This window comes from Saccostrea echinata, unplaced genomic scaffold (genome assembly GCF_033153115.1).
Source record: "Saccostrea echinata isolate AGI-Se365-2 ecotype Australia unplaced genomic scaffold, CSIRO_AGI_Sech_v1 ptg000054l, whole genome shotgun sequence".
NCBI classification, from domain to species: domain Eukaryota; kingdom Metazoa; phylum Mollusca; class Bivalvia; order Ostreida; family Ostreidae; genus Saccostrea; species Saccostrea echinata.
The window spans coordinates 54,084,482-54,096,337 of NW_026889803.1; positions in this window are offsets into that span (position 1 = coordinate 54,084,482).

Sequence of the window (11,856 nt, forward strand, 5' to 3'; positions counted from 1 at the left end):
TTTTTCAAATTTCAAATAAAAATCAATAAACAATTTATATTTAATAAAAGTTTCGTCGTAAATATATTAACTCGAAGTTGAAAATTTAAATTGAGAAATCAGACTGAAATCTAATACAACACAGTGTATTTATAAACTTTTGACAAGTTTTGGATATATAGGTTCTGTATACCATTCTCCCTTTTATTCAATATACATGCAGCCAGTGATAGTTTCTTGCAACAGATATGAGAGAGAGAGAGAGAGAGAGTAATCTGATTAAAATAAGATCTTTGATCCGCACCGACAATATTATGTCGCTTTGTGCAGCGACATAATATTGTCGATCTATTTTAAATCTTTATTGGAGAGAGTGGGTTTCATTAATGTTCGTAGAACTTTCGTATCTTAATAAATTTTGAGGCATAATATATTAGTTAAATCAGTTTAAGAAATTGTTTCAAACACTATAGATCTAACATTACACTTTCATCAGAAGAGTATTCTTAGTACAGTTAAAGATGTAAATAAAAGAAAAAGGTGTTTAGAAGAAATATAGCCCACTTGGAAGGACGTGATAACTTGCAAGAATCTTCGCGGTCACCTGAGCACTGTGGCTAGGAAAAAAATCAAAAATCAATTCAGTATTGAAAAGTTTTGATACATAGGTGGTCCCGACCTACCCCTAAAAAGGGACGGGGGGGGGGGGGGGTATGATTTGAACAAAATTGAATCTACACTAACTAAAGATGCTTACATATTTCTTTGTCTGTGACTTTTTTCCCCTACAAGTTTGAACTTTCATTATGGTCCCACCCCACCCCTGGGGGTCATTGTTTGAACCAATCTAAATCTACACCATCTGAGGATGCTTCATGATTTTTTTTTTCAATCATGAATCTACACTACCTTAGGATACATCTGAATAGGTAATAACCAATGAGGACAGCCAGGCTTTGCTGTTCTTGAGAAGATTTTTCTTATATATTTCAATGTAAAACTTTGAATCCCTATTGTGGCCCCACCCTACCCTCGGGGGTCATGATTTGCACAAACTTGAATCTACACGACCTGAGGATGGTTCCATATAAATATGACCAATCATGGCTTTGCTGTTCTTGAGAAGATTTTAAAAATTTTCCTAAATACTCCTGTGTAAAACTTTGATCGTCTGTTGTGGCCCCACCTTACCCCCGGGGGTCATGATTTGAACAAATTTGAATCTGCACTCCCTGACAATGATTTCACATGATTTCCATCTTTCATGTCCCAATGGTTCTCGAGATTTTTAAAAGATACCATTAATTTTTCATTATTTTGTAATTATCTCCCCTTGGAAGAGAGCGTGGCCCTTCATTTGAAGAAACTTGAATCCCCTTCACCCAAGGATACTCTGTGCCAAGTTTGGTTGAAATTGGTCCAGTGGTTCTGGAGAAGAAGATGAAATTGTGAAAAGATAACGACAACGCCAAAGACGACAGACAACGGACAAAGAGCTAAATCCACGAAGGGGCTAAATCGGCCTATTTTTTCAGGAAAATTAAACTGAGGGGAAGAAGAAAATTAACAATAGAAATATTATCCTTAAGTATCAAACTTAAAAAGTGTATGCAGATTTTTTTATTTGATGACGTCATATTTGTACAGAAAACGTCTAAACACGTGCACTTTCATACTTTTTATCAAAATAAAGCATTTTTTCCGTCTTTAGTTCAATTTTTTGCTGTGGCCACACCCTTCGAACAAAATTAAATCTATACCATTAAAAAAAGAATTAAAATACGAATAAGTAGAGCATATTTTAATTTTGTTCGAGGGGTGTGGCCAAATCGAAATTTTTACTTTTAGTTCGATTCCAATCTCTAAGCACGGACTACCACAGTGGAAATTACGGGGCATACCTCACATAAATTAAAAAGAAAAAGATTTTGTATTGTTTTTGTAAATACGAAAAAGTTTAGAAATGCATATGTTCTGTCTATAATATGTTATTATGTTCCCCAAACGAAGTTTGGGAACATATTGTTTTTACTCTGTTTCTTATTATTATTAAGGTCTTCCGTTTCAGTCGGAAGACCTTATAGTGATTGTACTGTTTATTATTATTAGGTCTTCCGTTTTCAACGGAAGACCTATAGTGATTCTACTGTTTCTTATTATTATTATTATTATTATTATTATTATTAAATTATTTTTCATTTTTATTTTTCTGACCTTTTCAAATCGCGATATCTCAAAAACTACTCATTCATTTTCAGCCAAATTTTCAGGAATGATTTGTTATCTCATGCCATTTTGAAATATTGAAAAAGTTTGGAAAAATTTACTTCCGGTCGGGAATTATTACGATTTTTCACTTTTTCCACTAAAAATCTAGTCCATGAATGTTCTCAGAAACTGTTAAAGGTAGGAGTCTGAAACTTTCAGGTATGATAGAATTTGGTTTGTAGATGTGTGATGGAAACATTTCGTGTGTCGTCGTAACTTCCGGTCGTCACAGGAAGTGATTTAAAAAGGGTAATTTTTTGAACTTTTTTGTTTTTCAATATTTTTTTATGATGTTGATAGGCTTAATAAAGAGTTTTACAAGAATGCTAAATATGTAGTTTGTTTAAGAATTGATTAACCCATACTCTGAATATTTATCATTTTTCAATTTTAAGAGACGGTGTTTGATAGTGTAATGGTTAGCATGTTGAATTTTCTAGTGGGCGATCTGGATTCAATCCAAAGAATTTCCGAATTTTTTCTCACTTTTTGGGGCTCAAATATAAGATTTTATCTTAAGGGGGGGGGGGGGGGCTATGTCTTTAGACGTCAGAGCAGCGGTGTTTGACGGCACAATATCAGCATGTCTTTTTACTCCCTCATAAAGAGTTTGCAGTTTAATTTTGCACTAATTAATGTGCATAGATGCAATTGTGATATGACAAAATGAGGAAAACATGTTGGTGCAAATGTATATGTAGCTAGATACCTATGCAATTGTATCATAAATTGGAGAGTTGCGGAATTGTATTTTGAAAGTAGAATTTGTTACTTTCTCATGTTGATTGAATAACATATATAGCAATTTCAAATGAGAGAAAAATAAACTTCAATGATATTTTTCTTTGATTTTAGTAGGGCAATATTATTTATAGATGCAAGTTACAGAACATAATAGGTATCAGATTCCTTGAGCGTCATATGGCGAGACGTGTTTTGTTGCGAAACATTCCAGTCTTTTCATTAATGTGTTACTAATTGGAATAATCCACTTTGGGGGTAAAGAGGAATATAAAATGTGTAAGAAAACTTAGTGCTGCCTTTATGTTACTTGCCCGTATACGATATGTAATATGTACAGTGTGATAAATATACATTCTTAGACTCGAAAATCAGGCTACAGCAACATATTTTTAAAAATTTCATTGAAGCTATCACGTACTCTTATTCAATTGAAGACACATTCCAAAGAAAAGGCGCGATGATTTACTCGTGACGTTTGGCGCGAAATAATGTATCTTGACCCGCCTTTCACAAATGGTCTGATGCAGTAGTGTAGAAGTACAGAAAAAGATTACACGGACATGTCTGAATTTGGAATTACATAGAATAGAAAGTTGAATGCATAAAGAATAAAGGAAGTAAACACAATAGTTTTTTTTTTAGTTTTTATCAGTAACAGATTATTTTCTCTGCTATCAGTTATTGTTAAAACTCAAGTAACAAATCCGATGTAAATCTACTAGTACTTGCACAAAATTTAGCTGGCAAGTTTTCATCCTATAATTCCACACTATAAGAAATAAAGATTAACCTGCCTGACACTCGTTACTTCAGGGAATGAGTGCAAGGTAAACATCAATGATGGCTGGTACATTGCGCTAGTGTAGTGGTATCAATATTAAAGAACAAGGTCCACTTAGGGCCTTTTTTGGCCCTGTGAATTTCAGAAAAACTGAAACTTCTTTAACAATGCATTAAATATCATTTAGACCTTTGATGACTGCGTATCTATCAAAATGACGTAATTTTCTGGCTAGCCAATGCATTATGACGTCATGAAATGCGACATTTTCCTCATATCGTGAAAAATTCTACAAAACAAACCAATTTTTAAAGCTAATTTTTCGATATTTAATATAGAGCGTAACCTCTGATCTTAAATATGCAACTATAAAATGATAGAACTTTTTCTGAGGATTACAAAACCTGTTTTATTATTTAGATCAGAGGATGCAATCATATTATTTCTCTTCTTTCTTTTTTAAGCTAAAACTTGCATCACTTGATTGCATCTCTTTCGCTGTTTTGAAATATGTTAGATTCCACCGGAAATAAAACGTCAACTTCCGGTCTATTGCTCGGCAACAGTAAACGATTGAAGTCTGAAACTTTCAGGACTGATAGTCAGTGATCAGTTTATTTGAATCGTGACAAAATCTTGTATCGCCGTTACTTCCGGTCGTGACAGAAAGTAATGCAAATAAGGGAATGGTTAATGGTTAGCACGTTGGATTTTCAGGCTGACGACGAGGGTTAAATCTCCAGAGTGTCTGAATTTCTTTTATCACTTTTTCAGTTTGAGTTTTCTTTTTTTCAGAATCGGACGGAAGACCTCTCATTGCTCGCAATGAGTTTCTAGTTATTATTATTATTTTTTTCCCATTTTTTGTCCAAGCGATTTCTCAGAGATGGCTCGATGGATTTTCTTGAAACTTTCAGGGATTATGTAGAATTAAATAAACTAAAAACATTTTTAAGGATTTTGCAAAATTCACTTCCGGTCGTCAGATATGTCCGATTTCCGTTTTTTCAAAAGAGTTCATGTCCGGACGTTTTCTCAGAAACGGTAAAAGATTAAGACACCAAACTTTGAGGGATTATAGACCATGACAAGTAGGTTTGTGGAATATCTTTAAATCCGTCAGCCGTCACTTCCGGTCGTCACAGGAAGTGATCAAAGAAATCGAAAATTTCAACTTTTCTTATTTTAATTAAATCTTGCATGACATTATTGCATCTGTTTTGTGGTTTCGAAATATGTTGGTCCCACCGGAAACAGAAACGTCAACTTCCAGTTATAAGCGAAAAACTACATAATTTGAGCATTTTACTTTCCCATAAATATCGCTTATAGATGAAGTATTTGAAATGATTTTTAGATATGTTATTTAGACTGCTAATGTCTAGAGTAACGTCAAATATCTTGGTAAAATTCACTTCCGGTCGCGTGTTTTACTGTCCGCAAAATAAGAACTTGTCAAAGTGAGATCTCAAAAACGGTAAGAGACTAAGACACCAAACTTATATGAGTAATAGAACTTAATGAGTAGGCAAAATCTTTTGGGTTAGGAGCGTCAGCCGTCACTTCCGGTCGTCACAGGAAGTGATCAAAGAAATCAAAAATTTTATCTTTTATCTTTTGAAATAAAACTTGCATCATATAATTGAATCTCTTTCACAGTTTCTATATGTGTTGGTCTCACTGGAAACAAAAAACGACAACTTCCGGTTATAAGAGAAAACTATGTAATTGGGATTTTTAACTTTCCCAAAAATATTGCTTATATATAAAGTCTTTGAAATGGTTTTCATATATTTTATTGAGACTGCAATTACCTAGTGTGACGATAACCATCTTATGAAAATGCACTTCCGGTCGCGTGTTTTTCTGTCCTCAAATTGAGATTTTGTTCACCAAATTGCTCAGAAACAGTACATTGCTGAAGTCTAAAACTTTCAGAACTAATAGTCAGTCCTCAGTTTATCTACATCATGTAAAAATCGTACGTTGCCGTCACTTTCGGTAGTGACAGGAAGCGATGAAAAAAGTGAATTTTTAAAGTTTTTTCTTCTTTTTACAGAAATGTTAGGCTAATGCGAATGTTAGGTAGACCATAACCATGCAAATTATTTTCACCGGAAGTGCCAACCGAAAACCCGGAAGTTGTCTCAAACATGAGTAGTTTTTCATGGAAACTTGATCAGTTGTGAATAATTTAGGTGTAGAATGAACATTTTATTCGTTTGGAGCACTTTCGTTCACGACGAAGTACATAAAGAAAACAGGAAAGTAATTCCGTTTGTTTTTACTTGTATTTACATATCTTTGGAAGCCTTGAGATAACTTTTGTTAATTATTTAGAGTAATCTTATTGAGAAGATTCTGTTTGTTTTTCAAAGAAGTCAAGAAAACGGAAGACCTGTTATTGCCTAGGCAATAAGTATCTAGTTATTATTATTATTATTTTTCTTCCTGGGTACTTTTTTGTCCGTGAGTGATCTCCGAAACTACACATCCGATTGAGGTGAAACCTTTTTAGGGTTAATAGGAATGTTATGTAGATTTGCGGAACGAGGGTCATTTTGCGCGCGCGCGCATGCACGTGCGTGCGCGTGCAATACGTAAAATGACCAATTTAATTGATATAGCTGTAACTTTTATATTTTTTGATGAAATGCTTTGATACTCAGAATATAAGGATATATTAATAGTGTAGACAAGATGACATGGTCAGAATGCGCATGCATGCACGTGCGCGCATGCGCATTGATTGAAATAAACAATAAAATTGATATAGACTTAACTTGTGCATTTTTTGATGAATTGCTTTGAAACTCAGAATATTAATATATATTAGAAGTGAAGACAAGAAGACTTGATCAGTGCACACATGCATGCACGTGCGTGCGTGCACGTGCGCGCGCGTGCAATGAGTAAAAGGACAGATATACTTGATATAGCCATAACTTTCATATTTTTTGATGAAACGCTTTGATACTCAAGATATCAGGATATATTAAAAGTGTAGACAAGATGACATGGTAAGAATGCACATGCATGCACGTGTGCGCATGCGCATTGATTGAAATAACCAATAAAAATGATATAGACTTAACTTGTACATTTTTTTATGAATTGCTTTGATTCTCAGATTATAAATATATATTAGAAGTGCACACAACATGACATGATCAGCGCACACATGCATGCACTTGCATGCACGTGCGTGCGCGTGCAATGAGTAGAATGACCAATATACTTGATATAGCCAAAATTTCCATATCTTTTGATGAAATACTTTAATACTCAGAATATAAGGATATATTAATAGTGAAGACAAGATGACATGGTCAGAATGCACATGCATGCACGTGCTCGCGTGCTCAATGATTGAAATAACCAATACAATCGATATAGACTTAACTTGTACATTTTTTGATGAATTGCATTGAAACTCAGAATATAAAGATATATTAGAAGTGTAGACAAGATGACATGGTCAGCGCACACATGCATGCACGTGCGTACGCGTGGAATGAGTAAAATTACCAATATACTTGCTATAACCATAACTTTTACATTTTTTGATGTAATGCTTTGATACTCAGAATATATAGACATATTATTAATGTAGACAAGACGACATTGTCAACATGCACATGTATGCACGTGCGCACGCATGCAATGCTAAAATGACCAATATACTTGATATAGCTGTAACTTTTATACTTATGAAATGCTTTGAACTCAAAATATGTAGATATATACTAATAGTATAGATAAGATTACACGGTCAACTTGGATATGCATGCACGTGCGCGCGCTTGCAAAGCGTTAAATGACAGATATACTTAATATAGCCGAATTTTTTTATCTTTTGATGAAATTTGAATATAAAAATGTATTGAAAGTATAGACAAGTTGACATGGTCATTTTGTACATGCATGCCAGTGCGCGCGCATGTAATGCGTAAAAAAAACAATATACTTGATTGCCTTATTTAATGAAGCTTACAGGGAATAAGACACCAAAAGGAAGTTGGGGAGAGTTTGGGGAACATCTGTAACGGTCCCCGTTACAATTAATACTAGTTTTGTGTGTTGTGATGCAAAAAAGTACGAAAAACTCTTGTTAAAGGAGACCGCATGCAGATGCAATTATAATGTCGACTTTTTGTACTTGTGTGTACTACGTGCCTCAGTCCTGACCCAAGACTTTTTCTTCACGTAGCTGATCTCTATTAAACTCATCAATATGCTGAAATGTTTAAAATAATTATTCCTAGCCCATTTATTTGTATTTTGGTTTTTTTTTTGCAACTACCGACTCCTCGTCACCATGGTCACTATGTAGATCTAATCAAAGGGAGATCACCCGAAAAACGTGTACATCAGTGGCGGAGTCGAAATAGCTACGATACAAGTTGATTACATCAGATGCAACTTCCAGGACGTACATATAATGATTGTTTTTCTACCTTACAAAACATAAATTATGTATGTCGAGAAGTTATAGTGCAGCGACCATATTCGCTATCCAAGGGACTCTCAGATCAGAAACCCTTGGCTAGCGAAGCTAAGATGAGCATCGACAGGCATCACAAACGTCATAAACATGGTTAACGTTAGATTATATTGCATACTAACAGGCGTTTCAGAAATTGCCGTCGGCATTGTAAGACAAACGATTGATTAATGTTTATTAGTGAAAACATTTTCAGATCCGAGACCCCATAACATGTTACGAAATATAGAACCTAGAAAATTCGAGTTGACATCAAATAAACAAAATAGATTGATTTTAAATCTAGACTACGATTTTAAAGATCGTGTGTACTCGTAATTTTTGTGATAGGTCTTTATAAAACAAATACATTGTACAAACGAATAACTTACTATCAAGGTAGTGACAACTCTTTAAGTAAATTTCAGCATCGTCTGCATTCTGTGACCTAGCCAGCATATGAAAAAAAAATTCAAAGGGAGGCTACTTGCTACCCCTTTCTATTTTGAGTTACTCCTCTTAAATGTAGCAGGACTAAGGGAGAGATGGCAACCAAGCTTAGCAAGCATGGTAGTGTAAATTATTCATAAAGGGGGGGGGGGCTATTACAGAAATAAGACAGCGGTAAGGGGAAGGAGAATTTGGGATTCCCACCCTCACTCATTCTCAATTTTGGATGAACTTTAATAGGTGGAACAGTTCGACCAATTTGGCAATTACTAGACAAGTGTCATTTAAACAAGAAAGTGGTATTAAATGAATTAATTATACAATGACATTATATTAATCCTTGTATGTATAGTGTGGAAAAATCCATGCAATCGCAGTTTTGAATTTTTTTCAATCTGTATGATAAAAATGTATACATGTATGTCCCGAATGTATTATTGTTATTTTTTCTCTCTCCAATTTTCAGACAATACGTAATACCTGTGAACAATGCAATAATGTGCTACTCATTATAGACAATTAATGCTTCGGACGGTAGTTTTACTTCTTTGAATTAAATGAGTAATCTACGGATTGTAATGATAGTCATTCACTACTGCCGGTAGCTGTTTCCGTGTTGTTGTTGTTTTTGTTTTGTTGTTGTTTTTGTTTTTTTTTTTTTGTTTGTTTGTTTGTTTTTTGTTTACAAAAAGTCCCGATCAGAAAAAGTCCGAGTATTAAAAATCTCATACGCCATATGTATACGATATTATGATTATTTCATCGTCTTCTATACTCATTATCGCCTATCTATTTGTGGTTGTGTTAGAAAGTGCACATGGAGACACGAAACGTTATTAGCAGCTCGACTGAATAATTTCTTAATATATATAAAAATTATGAGTAAAATGTTAAAACTGGCTTTGAACTATATAAAAGTCTGAGTTGTTGAGATTATGTTTCAATTCACCAGATTATTATTACTTTATGATTTTATTAAAAGGGGTTACAATAGTACTCCCCAATAGGGGAGTGTGTGAGATATATAAGTGAATCATTTTCATTTCTGTGGATGTGAATTACAGTGCCAAAATTCATAAATAAAAATAATTCCTTTTAAAAAAATGTTTTATATATGCTGTAGCTGTAATTGACGCTGAGATATTTTTTTTCTACACTTCACATTTATTGTTTTGTCTGTTATCGCGATGTGCAGCATAGTCTGCAGAAATCATCGGCATGATCCAAGTTATTATCACGTGGAAAGGTTATCCTCTTTGTCATTTGGAGATCTCGTATATAAGATTAACTTTTCACTTTGATGATATAACATATTTATCATTAATTAGTGAATTTTATTTTGATTAAGTAATTTCAATTGAATAAAGTGATATACATGCCATTTCGTTTTTTTTTTTTTAAACTTCATGTTCCGTTTTGAAATTCAAATACTTCGAAAATCTTGTGTTTTCTTTGAACTCTTATTTGTAAAAAAATTAAAATGCACTTTTTTTTGCTGCCGATTTGATGCTTTGCCAATCTAATTAAAATTAGATCTTTGATCCGCTCCAACTAGATCGCTACACAGCGATCTATTGGAGCGGATCAAAGATCTAATTTTAATTAGATTGATGCTTTGCATCAGTTTTAACTTGTTCAAAGTCTGTAGTGGCTTCTTTCCTAAACATAATGCCTTGTGGAAAGCCCTAAAACGTCATTATTTTTCGTGTACTTCATGTACATGTATTTTAATACAAATTCATTTCAAATGTCCGGGAAATGCTTTAAATTACGAAAGTGCAGCGAAATCTTCAGAATGACAATATAATAGATGGTCACTTCAAACATATTCATTTTTAATGCAACTTTTTTTTTTTAATTTTATGTATTCGTTATTAAAGAGCACTAAGTCTTGTGCATTCTTTTATAAAACCTCTTTGTTTGTTTGTACGCCATAGGACCATACTACAACACATTTAAGAACGATAAAATCCTTATCCATGGCTACAAGTGTATATTTTACTACAAAATTCAGTTCAACTTAAATATGATAGATTAACACTTGCTGTAATTTTCAGCTTAATCTGTCCCCTATTTTCATTTAAATCGTGTTACATATAACCACGATTTTACGAGACAAATGTTGTAAATAAATATTTCGTTAAAATACAAATAGCTTCAATTTAAATATAAACCCAAAAGTTTTCAAAACATCTTAAAAAAATCATTATTAAATTTTCCTAAAATTTTAAAGAAGAGCATATTTTGGTGAATTTTATTCCATTAACGTACATGTGTTACTTTTTTATACAAAATGTCAACGTCACAACATTAAAGTATGTAACGTCAACGTAATGACGTGATAGTTTTGATAAGTAAAACAATACTAAGTTTAAACGTCTGTAAAAAGAAAACCAGAAAAGATATTGTTTAAAAATAAATTGTTTTACAACATACAAATCTTAGAGTATTATGTGAGAAAGTTTCATTTATTTTGATGACTGGGCCGATTTTGGCACTTCGTGGATTTAGCTCTTTTGATCAGAAAAGCTCACTTGAGCCTTCGGCTCAGGTGAGCTAATAAAATAGCTATACTTATTTCATGTGGCTTATATATTTGGATGAAGAAAAATGCTTGCATGACAAACAAATGTATATTCAGTTAATGTGAATTAAGTAGTGTGGCAACTTCTTAACATTTAGGATGACCGTCCCTCTGCCAAGACCAATTACTCTCAAAATGAAGTCTGAACTGAAATTATTGCGTGCAATAATTTTCATTTCATTTTTTTAACGTTATCCAAATAATATTTTCTATTTATCATTAAAAATCTGCATTGAAAATAAAATTAAAAAAAAAAACATGCCAGAAAGACATTATTTTGTAGAGCTTGGGAACGATCTTTTAATAGATAAGGTTGTAGATAATATTTAATATTTTTCATAAAATTACGATTTCTATAAGATCATGCGATAAATCCTTTAAATTTATGTGTGCATCCTAGGAAAGGATTAAAAAAAGAAAAAAAGAGAGAGACATTTCCAGGGAAATCAAATTTCCTTTAAACTCGCCTTATATACAAATGCTCATTATTATAATATGAAATTCGAAGTGGTCTGTAATATCTTGCGATGGTATCATATGCTATTTACACAACTTATGGTAACAGGC